The sequence below is a fragment of the Bos indicus x Bos taurus genome, chromosome 13 (assembly GCF_003369695.1).
Source record: "Bos indicus x Bos taurus breed Angus x Brahman F1 hybrid chromosome 13, Bos_hybrid_MaternalHap_v2.0, whole genome shotgun sequence".
Taxonomy (NCBI): domain Eukaryota; kingdom Metazoa; phylum Chordata; class Mammalia; order Artiodactyla; family Bovidae; genus Bos; species Bos indicus x Bos taurus.
Genome location: NC_040088.1, coordinates 49579042 through 49605855, shown reverse-complemented (window position 1 = coordinate 49605855; position 26814 = coordinate 49579042). Strand labels below are relative to the sequence as shown.

Genomic DNA, 26814 nt, shown 5'->3' with positions numbered 1-26814 from the left:
AAAGTCACAAACAACAAGTGAGCTGGATGCAGACGATCAAATTTTTACTCTGCTCAAATGACATACCTGAAGCACTCAGGTGACAGAAAAAGGAAGGTCATGATCGTGTTTGTCAACTGAAGCCATGGGAACAGCACTTGTCCCACAGCTCTGCTGGGCTGCCTGCCCTGGTGGGATTTAATGTTTTGTCTTCCTCCGTTTGCAAAGTCCTCAAAGAACAGTCAGCAGTTTACGTAGGATGTGGGATACTGGGGCAGCAAATGGCATTGGTTTATCAAATTTTTAAAAAATTTGATGCAAAACCCATGTCAGGAAATTGGTAATTGGAATTATGTGGTTGCATTACTTGATGACAGCATATTATTTGATAAAAAGCAGACACCACTTTGCCGACAAAGGTCAAAGCTATGGGTTTTTTTTTTCCAGTAGCCATGTACAGGTGTGAGAGTTGGACCATAAAGAAGGCTGAGCACCAAAGAATTGATGCTTTTGAATTGTTGTGCTGGAGAAGACACTTGAGAGAGTGTCTTGGAGAGACCCTTGGACAGCAAAGGAGATTGAACCAGTCAATCCTAAAAGAAATCAACCTTGAATATTCATTGGAAGGACTGATGCTGATGCTCCAGTATTTTGGCCACTTGATGTGAAGAGCTGACTCACTGGAAAAGACCCTGATGCTGAGAAAGATTGAAAGCAAAAGGAAAAGGGGCCGGCAGAGGATGAGATGGTTAGATAGCATCAGTGACTCAATGGACATGAATTTGAGCAGCTCTGGGATACAGTGAAGGACAGAGGAGCCTGGTATGCTATAGTCCATGAGGCTGTGAAGAGTTGGACATGACTTGGTGACTGAACAACAACAACATTACCGGTGAAGACAGACAAGCATGTGGATTCTGGATTTGGGCCTGTGTTTCCTCTCCCTTCTTCCACTGTCACTCCATAAACTGCAGAGCTGATGGAGAGCACCCCAGAAGGCTGCTGCAGAGGAGGGAGCAATGCTTTTCCCTCCAAAATCCAAGGCAGTACTTTCCCCTGGTGGAGGGTCCAGGCCTCAACCCCGGCAGCCAGAATGGCAGCCCAGGGGCCTGATGTGAAGGAGCAAAACCTTGGGTTTTGTAAATCTTGCCCCAGGACTGCCTTTCCTTCCAGGAAACTACTTCAGAGGTCACGGTGCTGAACTGCTGGTGAAATGCTTAGGTCTTCCCAGAGAAGAGAGGGAAGGGAGGCCAGAGAGGGTGTCAGTCCAACATAGATGCCCCTGGGAGGCCGGCAGGCTGCTCAGTGCAAACCTGCCTCTCTTGCAGAAATCTCCCTTGCATCACTGCAGCCCCCAGGCCTCTCTGTCATCAAGGTCCTACAGCCAGGGCAGAGTTAAGCACCGCTCAGGGCTGGGTTCCAGTCCAGAAGTCAGCTCTGGCATCCCGGACCTGCTGTGCCCACCTTGCTGTGTGACCCTCAGTTGGGTGTCTGAGCAGCTCTAGGCTTCAGGCATCTCTCTCGCCTGTAGGACACGTCCTGTTCTTATGTGGTCCTGTGTGTGGCATCACAGCAGAATCTCATAACCAAGAAGAAGTCTAATTTTTCTGTGTCTGACATGAAGGAGGATTTATTTGGCTGCATGTGAAAGACTCCAGATAACAGTACTTTGAACCTGGCGAAAGTTTCTTTCCTTTTGATGGCAAAGCCTGAAGGAAGGCCCCTGAGGGCAGTGTGAGGGCTCCAGGCCTGCTCAGCTGTCCAGAGGGTGTGGCCTTGAGCCTCAAGGTCCAAGGTGAGCTTCCGCTGTCTTGTCCATGCCCCCAGGGCAGGATGGAGGAAGAGGGGTAGGGGAGGCAGTGGGGGGTGGGGGAAGAAGAGACATGCCCTCCCCACCCCTGCCCCGCTTAAGGGATCTCGTCCGAGAAACCACACATATCCATTGCTCACTCTCCACTGGCCAGCAGTCACCTGGCTACAGGAAGGCGGAGAAATGTGGCCTCAAACCCGGGTAAATATCAGCAGATCTATGGTTGTGAAAGGAGTGGATGATTATTAAAGGGATGGCAAAGAGCCTTTGACATTTGTTTTTATTAACCTTTTCTATATTGATTTTTAAATTTGAAAATACTTGCTTACAACATATCAAGCAGTGCAAAGATACATATATATGTATACACACAAACATATACTTATGAGAGTGTGTATATATTCTGCCCCTCCCCACCACCCCCTCCCCCGCTGCCCTCCCCACCGCCCTATAAACTCTAGTAAACTCTAGGACTTCTTGGTGGCTCAGATGGTAAAGAATCCACCTGCAATGTAGGAGACGCTGGTTCAATCCTTGGGTTGGGAAGATCTGCTGGAGAAGGGAATGGCAACACACTCCAGTATTCTTGCCTGGATAGTCCCATGGACAGAGGAGCCTGGTGGGCTACAGTTAATGGGATGGCAGAGTAAGACAGACTGAGCAACACTTAAGCTTTCACATAAACTCCAGGCTCCCGAGGGAACTAATATGAACAGTTGGATATATATTCTTTCATGTCTTTCTTGATTGACATGTAAAATACGTAAACCTTCCTGTCTCCCCACATTTATTTTTTTTTTAATGAGAACTGCATTTTAGAGATAAAATATATTTTTCCAAATATGTAGTTTGCTGGTTTCTAATACATAGCAAATCATTTTATTGGAAATTATATGTGGCTCTAACCCGTTCTTTATAATAGCTGCATAATCGCTCATAGTATGGATTTCATAGTTGAATGCACTGTAATTTCTTTTGCCATTCCCCAATAGAATACATAGATTATTTCCTTTTATTGCCACTGTAAATAATGTTGCAAGAAACAACCTTGTACACTATCCTCAGGTGTGTCTTTCTGTGAGATGTTTGATCCAAGGGCCTGCAGTGAGTTCCACTTGGTCACTTCCTGCTGCTGCTGCTGCTAAGTCGCTTCAGTCGTGTCCAACTCTGTGCGACCCCATAGACGGCAGCCCACCAGGCTCCCCCGTCCCTGGGATTCTCCAGGCAAGAACACTGGAGTGGGTTGCCATTTCCTTCTCCAGTGCCTGAAAGTGAAAAGTGAAAGTGAAGTCGCTCAGTCATGTTCCTGAAGACTCCTAATTTGCAGGTGGGTGTGGGGCAGGGAGGGGCTGGTCTCAGCCTTCGGCCCCCTTTCACAGACGTAACTCTAGCTAGTGAATGACAGAGTGGAGTCTTGAGCTCAGAAGTGACTCCCTCTCCACCCCCCCAAATAAAAACCCTTGCTTCCCCTTCACTGCCAGGGGGCTCCTGCTTCTCTAAGGAGGGGGAGAGACGCTGGGGACAGCCAGCTAATTCTTTAGCCACCTCAGCACTTTGTAGAGCATCCTGTTTTTGTGTTGGGGTGTGTTGGGGAGGATGGGTGACCTAACTTCAGGTCAGCTAGGCAGCCACACCCCCTCAAAGTTACTTCCTCGATTCCTGGAATCCCCACTGCCGAGGTTTCTAGCTCCTGGAAGGATGCAGTGCACTCCTCTCCAATCTGAGGATACACACAGTGTGCCCTTGACCCATGACATACACCGACCACAGCAGCCACCCAGAGAAAGTGACCGCTTCCCTTCCCCACCTGGCTGGAGGGAGGAGGGCAGTTTCTTCCACCTCTAGGGACTCTGTGCATCTTGTGCCTTCTAGCCAAGTCATTGCCATTACTGTCCATGGACAAATCAAAGTCGTCAGCTCTGAAAAACCCCAGTTCAACAAACAGCCTTCCTCACTCCACTTGGTAACATGAAGATTCTCAGTTCTTCTCAGCCTGGGCTTAGCAGTCAGCCCAGCCCAGAAATAGGACAGGAGCCAGCCCCACCTGTCACTGTTGTTTAGTCCCTAAGTCATGTCCAACTCTTTTGCAACTCCACGGACTGTAGCCCACCAGGCTCCTCTGCCCATGGACTTCCCGGGCGAGAATACTGGAGTGGGTTGCCATTTCCTCCTTCAGAGGATCTTCCCAACCCAGGGATAGAACCTGTGTCTCCGGCATTGGCAGGCAGATTCTTTACCTGTGAGCCGCCAAGGACACCCAGCCCCACACTGCTCACCTTTTATCTGCAAGTGGCTTTCACAGTATAGGACATTTTGTTTTTATCAACCTAGCCTCTGTTACTCAGGGGCATATATTTAGCTGTTGCTTTTCTCACGTTTTGGGAAGTGCTGATTTTGTGCTTTTCAGAGTGAAGACAGAGGCCAGAAGCATCTTGATTTTGTTTTTGCATCTTGTATGTTTGATTCAGCAGTTGGAAAGCTGTTGCATGTAAGGATGTTTCTGAGTTTGGAAAAGGCTGGGAACAAGGCTCTGGCAGAGCCCTGGATGGTGGGGGCAGGGTAAGAGTAGAGTCTGTGTTGTCCTTTTAAGTCATAGGATCGCAAGCTCCCTGAAGGGCAGTGACTATGTCCTCTTGCTTCTGAGTCCCCAGCACCTGTGTGAGGTCTGCCCTGGAAAGTGCTTGATAAATAGAACTGGGCAAATGCAGGCAGAAGCTGAGCTCAAAGGCGGGCCCCAGGCCAGGAGTGACTGTGCCAGTCTTGGGGAAAGCCAGTGTCTTGGGGGTGGGGGATCCAAGGTGGCTAGAGCCCAAGCAAGAGGGGACCCCCCAACAGCTCTGCTGTAGCCCCTGGGACAGACTTTCGGGGGACTCGCATGTTGGTACCACAGCTTTCCAGGCTGGGCCTTGCTGGGCGGGGAGGCTGCAGGATGTACCAGGTGAGTAGCTGTGCCCAGTGGCAGCCCTGTGTGCTCCAGGGCTGTGGGTGGGGGGCCCTCCTCCTGCAAAGCTCTCTGGGCGGTTTATTTCTGCAACATCAGTTCTGTTCTGAGAGCTGAAATCCAGTGGCCAGACCTAGAAACAGTCACCAAGAGAAACAAACAGCAGAGGAAGCCTGGGTCATAGCTGACTCCCTTTTGGGGCCATGGCTGTGAGGGAGGTGTGTCAGCTCCTGCAAAATGGTCTTATGGGGGTAGGTGGAGGCAGGGAGCCGACCAAGGACCCTTGGGAGGGCCGTGCACAGGGAGAGGAGCACAGCTATTTGTTCTGTGTAATTAGATTGAGCTTATTTCCTTCTGTGGCACAGAGCCGGAGAGTCAGAGTTCTCAAAAAATGTTATCTTATCTCATTTTGTGTAATGTCATCATGGCACAGCTGGAATGGGAAGAAAGAACATTTTTGAGACATTCCTGGTCCTCTTCACGGATTGCGTTCTGTTCATTCGGCGTTGAAGTCAGTCTGATGCTGAGGTCTCCAGGAGCCCAGGGCAGATGCAACACTGTATTTATGTAATCAGCCCACAGACATACAGGAAGGCACTCTTTCTGGATAAATCTAAGGCCTGAGTGAGAGAGGCTGAGAGATCAGACAAGGCAGTCCCCTGGGCCCCAGCATCTTTGCTCAAGAACCTGCCACAGCTGCTGACCTAGGTTTGTCCCGGAGGGGAAATGAGAGAAACAGAGAAGTAGACCTGGGGCAGCTGAGTTCCCGTTTGAGTCACTGTCCTGGAGTGACTCTGTGAAAGGGGGCAGCCCACCGAGGTGGCGCTGAAAAACGTCAGGGAACAAAAGAGGATGACCATGCAGTTCTTTTCAAGATGAGAAGACGAGACACAGGCGGGGGGCTGGGATCCCGGGCAGGCACTGGCGGCCCTGCCTTCGCCCATGCACTCTCCCCCCCAGATTTCTAGCTGCTGTCTTCACGGAGCGCCAGCTGTTGCTGGATGCGGATGTGTCCTCCAGGGCACTTTGCCTGGGGCGGGCTCCCTAGAAGGACAGCCTGGCTGGAGAGACCAGTGGCTGTGCCTCAGCCCTTCCCGACGGCTGGATGCTGTGATGGCCCCCCAGAGTCTCTGTTCTTGCCCGCCTGCCCTCTGGCTCTTGCAGTGACGTAGGACCCCGGCAGGCTGGGCTCCGAGCACAGTGGCCCCCTGCAGCTCTCCCCCCAGGGGTAGGTCTCTGGGGGTGCTACAGTTTGCTGTACTAGAAAGATCAATGATGGATCCAGATCTTAGGAGTGGACAAGCCACCAGGAAATACCTCTAGCTTCCTGAGGAGGGGGTCTCCATGTCTCGGATGTTGAGGACGACACATGGCATTTTGTAATGTGCTGGCGTTTCTCCTCACGACCACACTGGCCCCTGTGGTCACCACATGCTTGTGTCACCAGGAAGATTGCCTGTCCAGCTCCTTCCTCTCCCTCTGCTCCCCATGTCCTTCTGCCAGGTCATCAAACCACTGGCCCCTCGGAGTCTGGATTTCACAGAAATGTACGTGCATACGGCTCAGGACTGGAAGGGACCTCTGGAAGTAGTTGGTACATCTGTCGTGCACTAGTTTTCCATCACTTTCATGTACATTTCCTCATTTCTTTATAAGGACTGCCATCCACCAGTAGACAGCACAGACACAGACACCAAGGTCTGGGGAGCATCGTGACTTACTGAAGGTCATGCCGACTCTGATCCATGCCATTCCTGGAGCTGCAAACCCCCGGGCCTCCTCATTCTCTCCCTCCTCCTTGGACCAGCCCCAGCTCTGGTGCTAAATGGCCCCTGGACAGGGCTGTGGGGGCAGCAGTACTGCTCGGAGCCTCCTGACTTGAGCAGGAGTTTGAGTGGCAGCAGCTGGTTCTCTTGAGCCCTGTCCCGGCTGGTAAGTCTGGAGGCCTTTGTATAAATGCCCCGCTGTGGGGTCCAGTACAGGAGCAGGTCAAACACAATCTGGAATCATCCTTGGTCATGGCTCATCCGTGGCAACCTGAAACGGCTGAGCACACATGAAGCCCCAGTTGTGGCCCTAAGGTGGCTTAATCACCCTCGTGGGGTGATTTCCTCTCAGAATCTGCACTCCTTTTTGTCCGTGTGTCTGGTGGCCCAGATGCCCGGGACTCTGATTAGCCTTCACACACAGACTCTCCCACAGGCCTCAATTCAGTGAGGTCTGTGTGCTCTGGACCCCTCCTAGAACAGTTTTCAATGAGAGGATGAAATACCCCAGACCCTACAAGGGAAAAGGCCATGTTTTGGGACTCCACACCATGGGTGTTCATAAATCCCAGAGGAAAAGAAGATCCCTCGTCCCTCCAGGCCAGGTCACAGATGACCATCTGCTCCTTGTGGTCTGATAGGTATTTAGTTCAGCCTCAGCAAGTCTTCTCTGCCGCCCCCTGACTCCTGGGAAGCCAGATAAATGGTGACAGGAAGGTGAGAGTCTGATGTGTTTTTGAAGACCCGTTCTGGGCAGGAGCACACAGATGAAGGACACTGGTTTGTGGTGATGCTTCCTGATGCCCTGGGAGTGAGCCATCCAGCTGAGGGACAGTGATGAGGGCCAGGTCCTGAGGGGCACACAGAAGGGGCAGCCACGTGAGCTGGGGAGAGAAGCAGTTGAGAAGTGAGGAGCTTGTGCCAGGCTGGGAAGGAAGTGGGGTGACAGGTGGGGGTTGCTGTGCTGTCTGGGGCTGCAGATGGATGTAGGGGCTGGCAGGGCTGCCAACAAGAGCCTCAGATGTGGCTTGCAGGGAGTCCGTGAGCACTTTAAGTCAAGCAGTGACATCTAGTCACCTTGTGAAGCTGCCGACGGGCAGGATTGTAAGGAGGGTCAGGCTGCAGATCTCTGGCAGAGCGTTGAAGCCCAACACTCAACTCTAGATCTCACACAAACAAGAGGAGACTTCCTTGCTCCTCCAGGGCAAGACATCTTTGCTCAGAGCCAGGAGGCTCAAGTTGGGCTTCTCCCCACACAGGAGAAGTTGGTGTTATGGAGCCAGTTGCTCTGGCCTGCAAAACTTAGCAACATCGTAGGAGGCTGAGATGCTCCTAGGGGTTATTGAGACAGGAGACCCTTTCTAATCTGTGCTGATAAAAAGAATCAGCTCATGTTAATAGGTGGCAACAGCAGGCTTGGGACTCTGGCCATCACCAGTGGCCCCTCTGCAGTCTTAAGAATGGTCTTTGGTACCAGAAGGATGCTGAGGTTGAGGCTGGGGTTAGTGGGAGGGTCAAGGGTTGCCAGGGTTAAGGGTGTGGCAGAGACTCCTTTAAGGTCAGTGCACTGGGCCCGCCACCAGATACCTATTTGAAGACATACAAGAACCGCCCCCACCCTGGGTGCCCACCCCTGCCCCAAACACATCTGAGTGGCTCTGACTTAGTTTTAGGCTTTCTCCCTGATAGAGTAGGTCCCATTGAGGCCGTGGGTTAAACCCATTTCACCTGCCTTCACTAAGCATGGTCATTTTAAGAACCCAAGGCCGCTAACATGTTTGCCTGAGTTGTTTTCTAGAAACTTGGACTCAGCTGTGTCTAGTTGGAGCTGAGTTGGTTAAGACTGGATGGAACCGCCCATCCGTCATCTGAGCGAGCGGGAACACGTGGTCTGCTACTTCTGGCCCATAGCGGAGTCACACACGCGCAGAACAACCATCCTCACAGCTTTTCCTCATCACCTTTCCCCACGCTCCCCGAGCAAACACACTTTGCTGCAAATTTCGGCATCTCAGCGTTCAGGAAACAAACCTGGCTGGTGACACTGGAAGTTTTTTCTTCCCTCTCGTGCCTGGGACTTTGCATCTTGGAAGAGTTGGTGGGAGACTTTCCAAGTGAGGTTCGTATGGTGAAGGCACCAGGGGGCTGGATACACGAGGGAACAGGTAGGGGGTTGCCCAGGAGGTGGGGGAGCAGAGAGCAAAGGCCACAGTCTCCATCTACTCTCCATTGGCTTCACCGTCTGTCTGAGCTGACCTGGGCCTTGCCATGTTCTCCTTAGGCCCAGCCGAGGACGGCTTGACCCCAGGGCTTCTGCTAGACCTCCCTACACCCTGGTTCAGCCTGAAACCCAGAAGGGTAAGTTGTTCCAAGGAGACCAAAGTACGGACTGTCCTCAGCTTGGGACAGGGTGTGCTCTGAATGCTCTTTGTTCATGTGGTTACTTCCCTGTAGAAGCAGTGCTGTCCTTGAGGGTGATCTGGGGACTTGGATCAGCCCGCAAAGGCTTGACTGACCCATGAGGTGTCCGGCGTGGTTTTGACAGTGGTCTTGGGTCACCAGCTTTACTCTGAAGCTCGGCTCTGAGCAGGTGGCGGTGGGGCCTCTCCTGGGGAGAACGTGGGCAACAGGAAGGGAGGGAAAAGGAAAAGGAAAGGGCGGGCACATGTGTGTGTTGGGGGCTTTATAGGGGTGAGGGAAGCCAGGCTCACACAGTTCTTTGGCTGCTCCAGGAGCAGAAGTCGACAGAGCCAGAGGGGGACGCTCAGCAGAAGGCCCAGGGCGGCTCTCAGGCCTGTTGGGGGCACATGTGTGCCCTTCACAGCTTCGGGATTTGGTGTACTTTTGAGTCTGGTGATTTTTTTTTTTTTGTCTGCTTAAAAAAAAAAAAAAGTATAATTCGCATATAGTAAAATGGACCCTTTTAGAAAAAATTATAGTTGATTTACAATGAATGCTGTGTTAATGACTGGTGTACAGCAAGATGATTCGGTTTTGCATATACATTCTTTTCTATTATGGCTTATCGTAGAATATTGAATATAGTTCTCAGTGCTAAGCAGTAGGAACTTGTTGTTTATCTGTTCTATATGTAAAAGCTTACATCTGCTAACCCCAGTCTCCCACTCCATCCTTCCTCCGTCCCCCACCCCTTTGGCAACCACAAGTTTGTTTTCTTTCTTTGTTCATAATTCTGTTTTGTAGACAGGTTCATTGTGTCATGTTTTAGATCCCACACATAAGTGGTATCACATCGTATTTGTCTTTCTGATTTCATTTTGTATGGTAATCTCTAGGTCCATCCATGTTGATGCAAATGGCATTATTTTGTTCTTTTATGGCTGAGTAATATTCTGTTGTGTACATGTGCTCCCTCTTTGTTGATTCATCTGTCGGTGGACAGTTCGGTTGCTTCCACGTCTTGGCTATTGTGAATAGTGCTGCTATAAACATAGGGTACATGTATCTTTTTGAATTAGAGTTTTCTCCAGGGATATGCCCAGGAGTGGGTTTGCTGGATAACATGGTAACTCTATTTTTAGTTTTCCAAGCAACTCCATGCTACTATCCACAGTGGTTGCACCAGTTTACATTCCCACCAATCGTTTAGGGGAGTTTCCTTTTCTCCACACCCTCTTCATCATGAAATGAACCCGTTTAGTGGACAGTTCTTGAATTTTGACATAATGTATACAGTTGTGTAACCACCACTGCAGTTAAGAACGTTTCATTGTACCCTCCCTCCAGGTAAGTGATGGGTTTTCTAACTGTTACGAATGATTTTCTATTTTATTTCTCCATTGGCTATCATCGGTAAAGAACATTACATTAAATTTTATGAGTTAATATTTTATCTTGCAATATTGATGAACTCTTACTAGTTATAATGACTCATCTAATGGTCTTGTTGAATTTTCCATGCAGATGATCCAATGTGCAAATAAAGACAGCTTTATCATCTCTTCAAATTCTTTTAGCTCTTATTTTGTTTTCTTGTCTCAGTGATTGCCAGGATCTCCAGATTTATAATAAGTCATCATGATGATGGTAGACATATTTAGGTTTTTCTATTAAGTGTAATGTTTTGTTGACTAAGTATGATTTTTTTGTTATTGAGATATTGTCAAAATAAGAAAATACTTTTATATTCCCAGCTGAGATTTAAAAAAATAAAAATCATAATAGGTATTGAATATTACCTAGTACTTTTCTGCATTTATTTTCATAATAACATGATTTTTTCCCCTTTAATTCTTAGTACCTTAGGTCTTAATGTTACTGATGTTCTGATCCTAACGTGCTTAATTTAAATTTCTAGAATAAACTTCTTGATGCTGTTGCATCATCAATACCTGTTAGACTTGGTTGTCTAATATTTTGTTAGGATTCACAAGTATAAAGAACTTTTTTTTTTTTTTTATTCTTCTTACTAGTTTCAGAATCTGGCATATGATGGTGATTATCTATTCCTTGGAAGTGTGGTAGATTACATCCACGATATCTGTCTTAATTTCGGCTGCTGTAACAAAAATACCATAGACTTGGTGGCTTAAACAACATTTATTTCTTATAGTTCTGGAGGGTGGCAAGTCCAAGGTGCCAGAAGTTTCAGTGTCTGGTGAGGACCTGGTTCATAGACTGTTGTCTTGTTGCTTTACCCTCACATGGCTGGAAGTGAATAAGGGAGCTCTCTGGGGTCTATTTTGTAAAGGCACTAATCCCATGACTTGATCACCTCCCAAAGCCCCACCTCCTGATAGGTATCCACATTGGGAATGAAGCTTCAATATATAAATTCCAGGAAGACACAAATATTTAATGCCTTAAGAATACCCTTTGGGTCTGGGTACTTTTGCGAATGCTCAATTTCCCTAATACTTATTAGTCTATTCAGTATTTCTTCCTGTGCCATTTCAAAATAATTTTCATTGAGTTAAAATGGACATACAGCATTATATTCATTTCTGGTATACACAGTTATGATCTGATATTTGCATATATTGCAAAACCATCACCATGATAAGTCTAGTTATTATCTGTCACCACACATAGTTGCAATGTTTTTCTTGTGATGAAGACCTCTAAGACACTCTCTCAGCAACTTTCAAATGGGCTACTCAGGATTATTAACTATAGTCACTGCTGTACATTGTTATATCAGTGACATATTATTTATAATGGGAAGTCTGTGCCTTTGATCCCCTTCACCTATCTTTCCCATCCCCATTTTTAAAATTTTACATATACCCAGAAATATATTTTGCCTAGACTTTCTATGTTTATTAAAGCTGAGTAGTTAATATTTTTATTGTTGTTATATCACTGTGTCATAGTTCATCATATTTTTTCTTTTTAAACTTCTTATTTTTCACTGGAGTATAGCTGATTAATAGTGTTGTGATAGTTTCAGGTGGACAGCAAATGGACTCGGCCACATATGCGTGTATCCATTCTCCCCTAAACTCCCATCCAGTCTAGGCTGCCGCATAACATTGAGCAGAGTTCCCCGTGCTGTATAGTAGGTCCTTGTTGGTTATCCATTTTAAATATAGCAGTGCATATGTGTCCCTCACAAACTCCCTAATGAATCTCTTCATCTCCAATTCACATTATCTCTTTTTTTTTCTTGACCAGAGGTATGCCTACCTGATTAGACAGATTTATCTTCTGATTTGTTTCTACTAGCCAAAGCAGATCCAATGTTCTTTAAAAATTAGCCAAACCTTTCTCACCTTCTGGTAGTTCTTGTCCTCTTTTCAGGTTTGGGGAATTTTCCAAAAAAAACTTTAAAGTTTTGGGCAACTTTCCAAATCAGATAATTTCCTGAATATCACATTGCAGAGTTTGAAATGTATAAATTAAATGTGATTTAATTTATTATTTGATAGAAAAGATCTACTAGATTCCTTATCTCACCATCCATCCCATAATTCAGGGAAATTAGGGTCCAAGGGGAAATCAGGCTACTATTTAAGTAATAACACAAATATGAAAATTACATAAGTGGTAAGATTTAGGAGTGGGGAAAGGCTACGAGAAGTGATACAGGAAGCACTGACTCAATTATGACCATCAAGGAAAATTTCTCTGGGTAAGTGATAGTTATCTTGGTGAGGAAGAGAAGAAACAGCATGAGTAAAAGTTCTAAGGCAGGGAGCCAATGAGATGGGATGAGGAGGATTAAATGAATACATTCAGGGATTTCTGCAGTCAAGTATGAATCAGTGGTGGTGATAGTATTGTGTTGGCCAAAAAGTTCATTTGAATTATGCTGTCAAATGTTATGGAAAAATCTGGATGAACTTTCTGGCCAATCCAATATCTTTAGACAGAGAAGAATTGAGGAAGAGTCCTAGGTTGTAAACTGAAAGGTATATGCATTAAAGTTGGAAAAACCCCAAAAGATAAAAATCCTATTTGTATCCTGAGAAAAATAACTGCAAAGACATATTTCAATAACTGAACATACCCTCAGAAAACACGAAAATGTCTCTGGAAGGGTTTGAATTCTTCCTACAATGATTTGAAATGATCAAAACTCAAAATGTTGCAGGTTAAAATGGAAAATAATTAAAAATGCTTCTTTGGGATAATATATACCAAAGCAATATGTTAGATCTGGAATATATTCAACTTTCCCATCATTGCATATTGAAGACAAATATATTTTCAACTTATAAAGTAGTATTTGCTTTTAATTTAATTGTGTGAAGAAGAGCTGATTAGTTAAATTTCAACTCTGCAACAACCAGCCTTTCCTAAGAGCACAGACTCAGATGTGCATGCCCTGGCACCTCTTTCTGCATTGTGCCATATACCAGCTTTTTGGTTGAACGATAATGTCCGCAAGTACCACATATATCTTGATGAGAATAAGCTACAGGTTTGCTTAAAGGTTACTAACTTCAGTTGCCCCAAATATGTGACTGTAAGCGACAAATCTGGGCCAAAAAAAGAGGCAAGAAATTGAGATGATGTAATTTATAGCTTTTTTCCCAAAGAAGTTGATGCAAGATGATTTGTTCATCTTAATAACATTTTAATAGATTCTTTCCCATAACACGTATTGCAAACCAGAACATTAAGCACTGCAGAAGCCTTATTATGGCTATGGATTTAGTAATGTGACAAACAGATTGCCTTGGTTATAAAACCTGAGATTGCTTTCTTTGGTTTTGCAGCATATGGAATTCTTCTTGGTGAACCATTAAACATGCACCATGCTTTTCTAATTAAAACTAACGGTTCCCTTTGTCACCATTTATCCCATCATTTCCTGGTGCAGAAACTTTCATAGCATCATAGGATAAAGGCCAAATATCATAGTCTAAAATGCAGTTCCTCCATGACCTTCCTTTCTGCTCTTGCTACCCTTTAGGCTCTCATAAAAGTGAAAGTCACTCAGTCGTGTCCTACTCTTTGCAACCCAGTGGACTGTAGCCTGCCCGGCTCCTCTGTTAATGGAATTCTCCAGGCCAGAATACTGAAGTGGGTCGCTGTTCCCTTCTCCAGGCGATCTTCCCAACCCAGGGATTGAACCCATGTCTCCCACATTGCGGGCGGATTCTTTACCGTCTGAGCCACCAGGGGAACCTAGTAAACAGTCTATGTGATTTCTCCAAATGTGACTGGTCCCTTCCTGCCTCTGTAATTTACTAAATGCTCCTCGCAAAGTTCTTCACTTTCTCTCTTCCATCTTGGCCTGCTGAAGCCCTTGCAGTTCTTTCAGAATCATCTCGGATGCACCACGCATCCTGGAAGCTTTCCTTGGTCTTTCTAATTACGCTTCCCAATCTGGGTTCCTCAGAACACCAATTCTATGGACCATAGAAGGACATTGCTTTCTGGAGAGTCACAAAATGAAAGGAGCATCTTAAATGCTCAGAGAAGTTGTACAGTAAAGACATCGGTTAATTTTTGTTCAGCTCAGCACTTCCTAAACTTGGTGTGACCATGAACTTTCCCTCCAGATGATACTTGTTAACATCACAGAGAGAAGACTTTAAGAAATATTCCCCTCCTAGTCTGTGTTCCCTGTTCGCAGGTCCTAATTTATTCATTCACTAGTGAACAGATAAAATAATTATAGACTGTATACTAAGTGTAGAGAAGGATTAAAAAAAAAAGACTCAGGCTTAGAGTCTCGCGAGAAGCTTAAAGTCTAGTAGGAGAAATAAGGCAGTAATGGCTGTCCAAGGTTGGCTGTGTCAAGTGCCCCGATGCGGGCACCAATGAGATGCTGTGGAGGCTCAGGGTGGAAGACGATCTTTAAACCCAGGGACTATCCATCTGGGTCCTTTAAGAAACAGATTTCCGAATGTGTGCTTTGTAGCTAACTAGGAGTTTCTGGATGATTTCAGATGGTATATTAATGAACATTAACAATGTTTATTTCAGTTCAGTTCAGTCGCTCAGTCGTGTCCGACTCTTTGCAACCCCATGAATCACAGCACGCCAGGCCTCCCTGTCCATCACCAACTCCCGGAGTTCACCCAGACTCACGTCCATCGAGTTGGTGATGCCATCCAGCAATCTCATCCTCTGACGTCCCCTTCTCCTCCTGCCCCCAATCCCTCCCAGCATCAGAGTCTTTTCCAATGAGTCAGCTCTTCACATGAGGTGGCCAAAGTACTGGAGTTTCAGCTTTAGCATCATTCCTTCCAAAGAAATCCCAGGGATGATCTCCTTTAGAATGGACTGGTTGGATCTCCTTGCAGTCCAAGGGACTCTCAAGAGTCTTCTCCACACCACACTTCAAAAGCATCAATTCTTCGGCACTCAGCTTTCTTCACAGTCCAACTCTCACATCCATACATGACCACAGGAAAAACCATAGCCTTGACTAGACAAAACTTGGTTGGCAAAGTAATGCCTCTGCTTTTGAATATGCTATCTAGGTTGGTCATAACTTTCCTTCCAAGGAGTAAGCGTCTTTTAATTTCATGGCTGCAGTCACCATCTGCAGTGATTTTGTAGCCTCCCAAAATAAAGTCTGACACTGTTTCCACTGTTTCCCCATCTATTTGCCATGAAGTGATAGGACTGGATGCCATGATCTTTGTTTTCTGAATGTTGAGCTTTAAGCCAACTTTTTCACTCTCCACTTTCACTTTCATCAAGAGGCTTTTGAGTTCCTCTTCACTTTCTGCCATAAGGGTGGTATCATCTGCATATCTGAGGTTATTGATATTTCTCCTGGCAATCTTGATTCCAGCTTGTGCTTCATTCAGGCTGGCATTTCACATGATGTACTCTGCGTATAAGTTAAATAAGCAGGGTGACAATATACAGCCTTGACGTACTCCTTTTCCTTTCTGGAACCAGTCTGTTGTTCCATGTCCAGTTCTAACTCTTGCTTCCTGACCTGCATACAAATTTCTCAAGAGGCAGATCAGGTGTTCTGGTATTCCCATCTCTTTCACAATTTTCCACAGTTTATTGTGATCCACACAGTCAAAGGCTTTGGCATAGTCAATAAAGCAGAAATAGATGTTTTTCTGGAACTCTCTTGCTTTTTCCATGATCCAGCGGATGTTGGCAATTTGATCTCTGGTTCCTTTGCCTTTTCTAAAACCAGCTTGAACATCAGGAAGTTCATGGTTTACATATTGCTGAAGCCTGGCTTGGAGAATTTTGAGCATTACTTTACTAGCATGTGAGATGAGTGCAATTGTGCGGTAGTTTGAACAATCTTTGGCATTGCCTTTCTTTGGGATTGGAATGAAAACTGACCTTTTCCAGTCCTGTGGCCACTGCTGAGTTTTTCAAATTTGCTGGCATATTGAGTGCAGCACTTTCACAGCATTATCTTTCAGGATTTGAAATAGCTCAACTGGAATTCCATCACCTCCACTAGCTTTGTTCATAGTGATGCTTTCTAAGGCCCACTTGACTTCACATTCCAGGATGTCTGGCTCTCGGTGAGTGATCACACCATCGTGATTATCTTGGTCATGAAGATCTTTTTTGTACAGTTCTTCTGTGTATTCTTGCCACCTCGTCTTAATATCTTCTGCTTCTGTTAGGTCCATACCATTTCTGTCTTTTATTGAGCCCATCTCTGCATGAAATGTTCCCTTGGTATCTCTAATTTTCTTGAAGAGATCTCTAGGCTTTCCCATTCTATTGTTTTCCTCTATTTCTTTGCATTGATCGCTGAAGAAGGCTTTCTTATCTCTCCTTGCTATTCTTTACTTAAGTATTAAATATAAATTTGGAAATGTCACTGGCACACAATAACCACAGTGTAGGTAGTTGCCCAGAGTTTTTGGTGGTGGTGTTGGTTCCCATAAATTATATAAATTAAAAGCTTGAGAGAGACTTTTTAATGAAATAGTAAATAGATAATAAAATGGGAAATACAGAGAAAAATGTAGATTCCAAGACAGGATTAACTGTGCAAGGATTGATTAGTCGGTAGGAGCTGTGAGAAAACAGGGAGGGAACTGAGAAAACCTGGGAGAGCCATCCAGCCACAATGCAGCCTGACCCCTGAGTGAAACAGAAGTTGAGGGTTGGGAGGAAGAGAGGGCCGCCCAGGGAAGATGTGGCCAGGCCATTGGGAGTCCTTGAGCCAAAGCTAGCCTCAGAGCTGTCTGGAGGCATCTGTTATATTCAGTCATGGCCGGGAGCAGCCCGGGGGTGATATGGCCTCCGCACAGGGACAGCACTGAGTCCAGAGTGAAGCCGCTGGCCTGGAGGTCAGTTCTGTCGTTGCCAGCACATGAAGTGTGTTTCCACGGCTGCAGCTGAGCACTGGGGCTGGGTGAGGGCTTCACAAGCTGGCACTGGTGCCTGACCTTGATGTCGTATTGGAACGTAGAGGTGGGAGAGAAGAGTGTTCCAGGGAAGATGAGCAGTAACACAGAAGCAGGAAAATATGGAATTGCCCGTGGAAAACATCATTTCATTTATGGTTGGAATGTAAGGAATGGGAGAGCTGTTAAAAGTTACTGGTGTGAAATCTGGAGTCAGGCAGCCTGGCTAGAATCCCAGCTGCTCTCTTACATTGGGTGAGGCCCCTCACATCTCTCTCTTCCACTTTCCTCATCTTTACTGTGGGAATCGTGATGGGGTGGTTGTGTCATTCCAACAACAACCTTTGAAACCAACTAGGTGTCTGGCAGTTCTATTCTATTCTGAACAAACCCGAGTGAGTGTAGACCCCAGAGTTGAAGGCTGAGTAGCACTGAAGTGACCGCCCACACTTAAGATAGCAGCTGCCAGCGAGGTCCCCAGGCTACTTGCACATCTGCCCAGCTGGCTGTAAATTCAAGATTTTCCACATACTCACCCCTCAGGTTCAATAATTCACTAGAATGACTCACAGAACTCAGAATAGAGCTTTGCTTACAATGACCACTTTGCTATTTTTTACAAAGGGTGAAACTTCGGGACAGGCAAATGGGAGAAATGCATATAGGGCAAGGAGTGGGGTGGGGGACAGCGCTTCCATGCTTCTCCAGGCACAGCTGCTCCCCCAACACGAACAGTAAGTTCATTAACCTGTGTGTTTATGTAGCATAAACACAGGTGCGGATGAGATGGGATTGTTAAGAATAGCAAAAGACACTCCTGTCACTCAGGAGTAATGTAATGTTTATGTGAAATAGACATATATGAAATACACTATCTTAACAGTTTTTGTAGTCCAGTTCAGTGGTACTAGATACATGCACACTGCTGTGTAGTAATCACCACCCTTCCATCCTCATGACTCTATTCAGCATATAAAACTGAAACTATACACACACTGAGTAATTCCTCATTTTCGTCCCCTTCAGCCTGTCAACCAACATTTTATTCTCTATCCTTACAGTTTTGACTATTCTAAGTAAAGTCATGTAGGTGGGTTCATACAGCATTTGTCTTTTTTGTGACTTAAATAATATCCTTAAAGTTTATCTCTGATGTTACATATTTCACACTTTCTTTTTTAAGGCTATGTAATAGTTCATATGTATAGACCACATTTTGCCTATCCATTCATCTGTTGGTGCACACTTGGGGTGCTTTGATGTTTTCAGTTCAGTCGCTCAGTCGTGTCCGACTCTTTGCGACCCCACAGACTGCAGCACTCCAGGCTTCCCTGACCACCACCAACTCTCGGGGCTTGCTCAAACTCATGTCCATTGAGTCGGTGATGCCATCCAACCATCTCATCCTCTGTCGTCCCCTTCTCCTCCTGCCCTCCATCTTCCCCAGCATCAGGGGCTTTTGCAAGGAGTCAGTTCTTCACATCAGGTGGCCAAACTATTGGAGTTTCAGCTTCAGCATCAGTCCTTCCAATGAATATTCAGGACTGATCTCCTTTAGGATAGACGGGTTGGATCTCCTTGCAGTCCAAGGGACTCTCAAGAGTCTTCTCCAACACCACAGATCAAAAGCATCAACTCTTCAGTGCTCAGCTTTCTTCATGGTCCAACTTTCACATCCATATGTGACTACTGGAAAAACCACAGCTTTGATTAAAGGAACTTGCCAGCAAAGTAATGTCTCTGCTTTTTAATATGCTGTCTAGGTTGGTCATAGCTGTTCTTCCAAGGAGCAAGCGTCTTTTAGTTTCATGGCTGCAGTCACCATCTGCAGTTGTTTTGGAACCCCCAAAATAAAGTCTGTCACTGTTTCCATTGTTTCCACGTCTGTTTGCCCTGAAGTGATGGGACCAGATGCCATGATCTTCGTTTTTTTTTAATCTCAGTTTTATGTATTTATTTATTTACTTTTACTTTATTGTATTGGTTTTGCCATACATTGACATGAATCCACCATGGGTGTACATGTGTGTTGAGTTTTAATGTGTGTTGAGGAGAGTTTTTCACTCTCCTCTTTGACTTTCTTCAAGAGGCTCTTTAGTTCTTCTTCGCTTTCTGCCATAAGGGTGGTGTCATCTGCATATCTGAGGTGATTGATATTTCTCCCAGCAATCTTGATTCCAGCTTGTGCTTCATTCAGACTGGCATTTCACATGATGTACTCTGCATATAAGTTAAATAAGCAGGGTGACAATATACATCCAGGACATACTCCTTTCCCAATTTGGAACCAGTCCGTTGTTCTGTGTCCGGTTCTAACTGATGCTTCTTGACCTGCATGCAGATTTCTCAGGAGGCAGGTTAGGTGGTCTGGTATTCCCATCTCTTTAAGAATTTTCCACAGTTTGTTGTGATCTACACAGTCAGAGGCTTTGGCGTAGTCAATCAAGCAGAAGTAGATGTTTTTCTGGAACTCTCTTGCTTTTTCAATGATCCAACGGATGTTGGCAATTTGATCCCTTGTTCCTCTGCCTTTTCTAAATCCAGCTTGAACATCTGGAAGTTCACAGTTCGTGTACTGTTGAAGCCTGGCTTGGAGAATTTTGAGCATTACTTTACTAGCATGTGAGATGAGTGCAATTGTGCGGTAGTTTGAGCATTCTTTGGCATTGCCTTCTTTGAGACTGGAATGAAGACTGACCTTTTCCAGTCCTGTGGCCACTGCTGAGTTTTCCAAACTTGCTGGCATATTGAGTGCTGCACTTTCACAGCATCATCTTTTAGGATCTGAAAGAGCTCAACTGGAATTCCATCACCTCCACTAGCTTTGTTCGTAGTGATGCTTTCTAAGGCCCACTTTACTTTGCATGCCAGGATGTCTGGCTCTGGGCGAGTGACCACACCATCATGGTTATCTGGGTCATGATGATCTTTTTTGTATAGTTCTTCTGTGTATTCTTGCCACCTCGTCTTAATATCTTCTGCTTCTGTTAGGTCCATACCATTTCTGTCCTTTATTGAGCCCATCTTTGCATGAAATTTCCCTTGTCATGTCTAATTTTCTTGAAGAGATATCTAGGCTTTCCCATTCTATTGTTTTCCTCTCTTTCTTTGCACTGATCACTGAGGAAGGCTTTCTTATCTCTCCTTGCTATTCTTTGGAACTCTGCATTCAAATGGGTATATCTTTCCTTTTCTCCTTTGCCTTTAGCTTCTCTTCTTTTCTCGGCTATTCGTAAGCCTCCTCAGACAACCATTTTGCCATTTTGCATTTCTTTTTCTTGGGGATGGTCTTGATCACTGCCTCCTGTACAGTGTCACAAACTTCCATCCATAGTTCTTCAGGCACTCTATCAAACCTAATCCCTTGAATCTATTTGTCACTTCCAGTGTATAATCGTAAGGGATTTGATTTAGGTCATAGCTGAATGGTCTAGTGGTTTTCCCTACTTTCTTCAATTTAAACTGCAGAAGGGAATGGAAAACTACTTCAGTATTCTTGCCTTGAGAACCCCATGAACAGTATGAAAAAGCAAAAAGAGATGACACTGAAAGATGAACTCCCCAGATCAGAAGGTACCCAATATGCTACTGAAAAAGAGTGGAGAAATAACTCCAGAAAGAATGAAGAGATGGAGCCAAAGTGAAAACAAACCCCAGTAGCAGGTAAGACTGAAGATGGAAGTAAAGTCTGATGTTGTAAAGAACAATATTGCATGGGAACCTGTAATGTTAGGTCCATGATTCAAGGTAAATTGGAAGTGGTCAAACAGGAGATGGCAAGAGTGAACATCGGCATTTTAGGAATCAGTGAACTAAAATGGACTGGAGTGGGCAAATTTAATTCAGATGACCATTATATCTACTACTGTGGCCAAGAATCCTTTAGAAGAAATGAAGAAAGCCCTCATAGTCAACAAGAGAGTCCAAAATGCAGTATTTGGGTGCAAACTCAAAAATGCCAGAATGATCTCTGTTCGTTTCCAAGGGAAACCATTCAATACCACACTAATCTGATTCTATGCCCCAGTCACTAATGCCAAAGAAGTTGAAGTTAAAAGGTTCTATGAAGACCTACAAGACCTTCTAGAACTAACACCCCAAAAAGATGTCTTTTTTGTCATAGGGGACTGGAATGCAAAAGCAGGAAATCAAGAGATATCTGGAGTAATAGGCAAATTTAGCCTTGGAGTACAGAATGAAGCAGGGCAAAGGCTAACAGTTTTGCCAAGAGAGTGCACTGGTCATAGCAAACACCCTCTTCCAGCAACACAATAGAAGACTCTACACATGGACATCACCAGATGGCCAACATTGAAATCAGATTGATTATATTCTTTGCAGCCAAAGATGGAGAAGCCCTATACAGTCAGCAAAAACAAGACTGGAAGCTGACTGTGGCTCAAATCATGAACTCCTTATTGCAAAATTCAGACTTAAATTGAAGAAAGTAGGGAAAACCACTAGACCATTCAGTTATGACCTGAATCAAATTCCTTACAATTATGCAGTGGAAATGTCCATCATTAGATGAATGGATAAAGATGTGTTCTATATACACAATGTAATATTACTCCATCCTAAAAAAAGCATAGTATAAGGCCATTTGCCTCAGATTTTCATAATAAGTGAAGTCAGACAAAGAAACACAAATATTATATGACATCGCTTATATGTGGAATCTTAAAAAAGGAAACAAACGGACTTATTTACAAAACAGAAATAGACTTACAAAGAAAACAAACTTATGGCCATGAAAGGGAAAAGCAGGGGAAGGATAAATTAGGAGTTTGGGATTAAAATATACATACTACTATATACAAAATAGATAACCAACAAAGACCTACAGTTTAGCACAGGAAACAATTCTCAATATCCTATAATAACCTATAATGGAAAAGAAATCTGTATGCAGGTCAAGAAGCAACAGTTAAAACCGGACATTGAACAATGGACTGGTGCCAAACTGGGAAAAGAATACGTAAAGGCTGTGTATGTCACTGTGCTTATTTCACTTATATGCAGAGTATGTCATGCAAAATGCAGGGGTGGATGGAGCACAAGTTGGAAACAGGATTGCCAGGAGAAATATCAGTAACCTCAGATGACACCACCCTTATGTAATAAAGATAAAAGGAACTAAAGAGCCTCTTGATGAAAGTGAAAGAGCAGAGTGCAAAAGCTGGCTTAAAACTCAACATTCAAAATACGAAGATCATGGCATCTGGTCCCATCACTTCATGGCAAATACATGGGGAAACAATGGAAACAGTGACAGACTTTATTTTCTTGGGTTCCAAAATCACTGCAGATGGCAACTGCAGCCATGAAATTAAAAGATGTTTGCTGCTTGGAAAACAAGCTATGACAAACCTAGACAGCATATTTAAAAGCAGAGACATTTCTTTGCCCACAAAGGTCCATCTATTCAAAGCTATAGTTTTTTTAGTAGTCATGTACAGATGTGAGAGCTGGACCATAAAGCTGAGCACCAAAAAAATTGATGCTTTCAAACTGGTATTGGCGAAGACTCTTGAGAGTCCCTTGGACTGCATGGAGATCACACCAGTCAATCCTAAATGAAATCAGTCCTGAATATTCACTGGAAGGACTGATGTTGAAGCTCCAACACTTTGGCCACCTGATGCTTCAAAGAACTGACTCACTAGAAAAGACCCTGATGTTGGGAAAGATTGAGGGCAGGAGAAGGGGAAGACAGAGGATGAGATGGTTGGATGGCGTCACCGACTTGATGGACATGAGTTTGAGCAAGCTCCAGGAGTTGGTGATGGACAGGGAAGCCTGGTGTGCTACAGTCCATGAGGTTGCAAAGAGTCGGACACGACTGAGCAACTGAATAATGGAAAAGAATCTAATACACACATATATACATATATTTATATACATGCTTGTATGTGTGAATCACTTTGGTTTATATAAAGATAAAGCAACATCAGAAATCAACTACATGCTAAGTTGCTTCAGTCATGTCTGACTCTTTGCACCCCTATGGACTGTAACCCGCCAGGCTCCTCTATCCATGGGATTCTCCAGGGAAGAATACTGGAGTGGGCTGCCACTTCCTCCTCTGGAGGGGAGGTCTTCCTGATCAGGGATCGAACCTGTGTCTCTTCTGTCTCCTGCATAGGCAGGCGGGTTCTTTATCACTAGCACCACCTGGGAAGCCCTGGAAATTACTTCATTTAAACAATTTTGTAGGTAGGTTCTTTGAAAAGATCAAGAAACTTGATAACCATTAGATGAGCTAAGAAAAATTACTAACACCAGAATTAAAAGTGTGGGCATTATTACCAATTCTACAGAAATAAAAATTATTATAAGAGAGTACTATGAAAAAGCTGTGGTACATATACACAATGGAGTATTACTCAGCCATTAAAAAGAATACATTTGAATCAGTTCTAATGAGGTGGATGAAACTGGAACTTATTATACAGAGTGAAGTAAGCCAGAAAGAAAAACACCAATACAGTATACTAACGCATATATATGGAATTTAGAAAGATGGTAACAATAACCCTGTGTACGAGACAGCAAAAGAGACACTGATGTATAGATCAGTCTTATGGACTCTGTGGGAGAGGGAGAGGGTGGGGAGATTTGGGAGAATGGCATTGAAACATGTATAATATCATGTATGAAACGAGTCACCAGTCCAGGGTCGATGCACGATACTGGATGCTTGGGGCTGGTGCACTGGGATGACCCAGAGTGGGGGGTATGGGGAGAGAGGAGGGAGGAGGGTTCAGGATGGGGAGCATGGGTATACCTGTGGCGGATTCATTTTGATGTTTGGCAAAACTAATACAATATTGTAAAGTTTAAAAAAAAAAAAAAAAAGAAAAAATAGAAAAAAAAAAAAAAAAAAAGAGAGTACTATGAACAACTGTATGCCCAACAAATTGGATAATTTAGATCATCTGGTAAGTTTCCTAGAAACACAAATCCTAACAAGAGTAAACCATGAAGAGAAAAACTGAACAGACTTATAACTAGCAAGGAGATTGAATCAGTAATCAAAAATCTCCCCCAAAAAGAAAAGCTGTCAACCTGAGGGCTTCACTTAGTGAATTCTACATTTTAAAGAAAAATTTCATACCAATTCTCCCCAAGCTTTTCCAGAAAATTGTAGAAGAGGGAACACTTCCTAACTCATTCTATAAGGCCAGTTTAACCCTGATACCAAAGCCAGACAAAGATATTACAAGAAAAGTAAATTACAAACCAATATCCCTATGGATCAAATCAGCTCAGATCAGATCAGTCGCTCAGTCGTGTCCGACTCTTTGCAGCCCCATGAATCACAGCACGCCAGGCCTCCCTGTCCATCACTAACTCCCAGAGTTCACTGAGACTCACATCCATTGAGTCAGTGATGCCATCCAGCCATCTCGTCCTCTGTTGTCCCCTTCTCCTCTTGCCCCCAGTCCCTCCCAGCATCAGAGTCTTTTCCAGTGAGTCAACTCTTCACATGAGGTGGCCAAAGTACTGGAGTTTCAGCTTTAGCATCACTCCTTCCAAAGAAATCCCAGGGCTGATTTCCTTCAGAATGGACTGGTTGGATCTCCTTGCAGTCCAAGGGACCCTCAAGAGTCTTCTCCAACACCACAGTTCAAAAGCATCAATTCTTCCGCGCTCAGCCTTCCTCACAGTCCAACTCTCACATCCATACATGACCACAGGAAAAACCATAGCCTTGACTAGACGAACCTTTGTTGGCAAAGTAATGTCTCTGCTTTTGAATATGCTATCTAGGTTGGTCATAACTTTCCTTCCAAGGAGTAAGCGTCTTTTAATTTCATGGCTGCAGTCACCATCTGTAGTGATTTTGGAGCCCAGAAAAATAAAGTCTGACACTGTTTCCACTGTTTCCCCATCTATTTGCCATGAAGTGGTGGGACCGGATGCCATGATCTTCATTTTCTGAATGTTGAGCTTTAAGCCAACTTTTTCACTCTCCTCTTTCACTTTCATCAAGAGGCTTTTGAGTTCCTCTTCACTTTCTGCCATAAGGGTGGTGTCATCTGCATATCTGAGGTTATTGATATTTCTCCCGGCAATCTTGATTCCATTTTGTGTTTCTTCCAGTCCAGCGTTTCTCATGATGTACTCTGCATATAAGTTAAATAAACAGGATGACAATATATAGCCTTGACGTACTCCTTTTCCTATTTGGAACCAGTCTGTTGTTCCATGTCCAGTTCTAACTGTTGCTTCCTGACCTGCGTACAAATTTCTCAAGAGGCAGATCCCTATGAATACTGATGAAAAATCCTCAACAAAATCCTGGCAAAAAGAATTTGGTAGCATAGTAAAAGTATTATACACAATGACCAAATAGGATTTATTTCTGCAATGCAAAGAAGGTTTGATGTATGAAAATTGATCAGTATAATATGCCACATCGACAACATGAAGAAACTGCACAATCATCTCAACTGATATAGAAAAGTAATGTGGCAAAATAAAATACTCTTTCCTGATTAAAAAAGACTCCAACAAACTGAATAGAATAAAACTATCTCAACATAATAAGAGCAAGTTATGAAAGATTCACAGCAAATATCATACTTAATGGTGAAAGGCTGAAAGCTCTTTCTCTAAGAGCAGGAACAAGGTAAGGATGCCCAGTTTTCACCTCTTTTATTCAAGAAGAGCACAGCACTGGAAGTTACAGCCAAAACAGTTATAGCCATTAACAATGAGAAAATGAAATAAAATACACCTAAATTGGAAAGGAAGAAGTAAAGTGATCTGTTTGCAAATGATGTCATCTGATATATATCATCTTATATATCATCTTTTAATATCATCTTATATATTTATATAGAAAACTATATATATAAACTATATATACATATATAACTTATATATATATATAGAGAAAACTCTAAAAATTCCACACAAAAAAATTAGAGGTAATAAATGAATTCAGCAAAGTAGCAGGATACAAAGTCAACACACAAAAATCAGTTGCATTTTTATACACAAACAATAAATCTAAAAAAGGAAATTATAATAATAGTTCCATTCACAATAGCATCAAAAAGAATAAGATACTTAGGAATTATAACTTAATCAAGGAGGTGAGAGACTTGTACATTAAAAACTACAAAATATTGCTGAAAGAAACTGAAGAAGATATAAATAAGTGGAAACACATTTCATGTTTATGGATTGAAAGACTCGATACTGTTAAGAATGTCCATACTATCCAAAACAATCTACAGATTCAAAGCGAGTCCTATCAAAATGCCAATGGCACTTTTTAAACAAAAATAGAAAAACCCAAACTAAAAGTCACATGAAATCTCAAGGGATTCCAAATAGCCAGAAGTGTCTGGAAAAAAGAACAAAACTTCAGGACACGCACTTTAATTTCAAAACTTACTACAGAGATAGAGTAATCAAGAATGGGAGATACGCAGAACGATAAAATAGAATAATGGAATAAAACAGAATGCTTAGAAATAAACATATACAGGGAAGTGATTTTTGACAAAGGTGGTAATGTGGCCTTTTCAACAACTGATGCTGGGAAAA

General features: G+C 43.9%; 1 long non-coding RNA gene across 2 annotated transcripts in view; it reads left to right on the top strand.

Moving 5' to 3' along the window:
- The first annotated feature begins 3994 nt into the window (after positions 1–3994).
- Positions 3995–26814, top strand: part of LOC113903522 — a 57038-nt gene continuing 34218 nt past the window's right edge. For both annotated transcript variants that reach the window (XR_003514165.1, XR_003514164.1), the window contains exons 1-2: positions 3995–8615; positions 8778–8854. This is a non-coding gene — a long non-coding RNA (uncharacterized LOC113903522). The remainder of the gene's footprint in view (positions 8616–8777; positions 8855–26814) is intronic.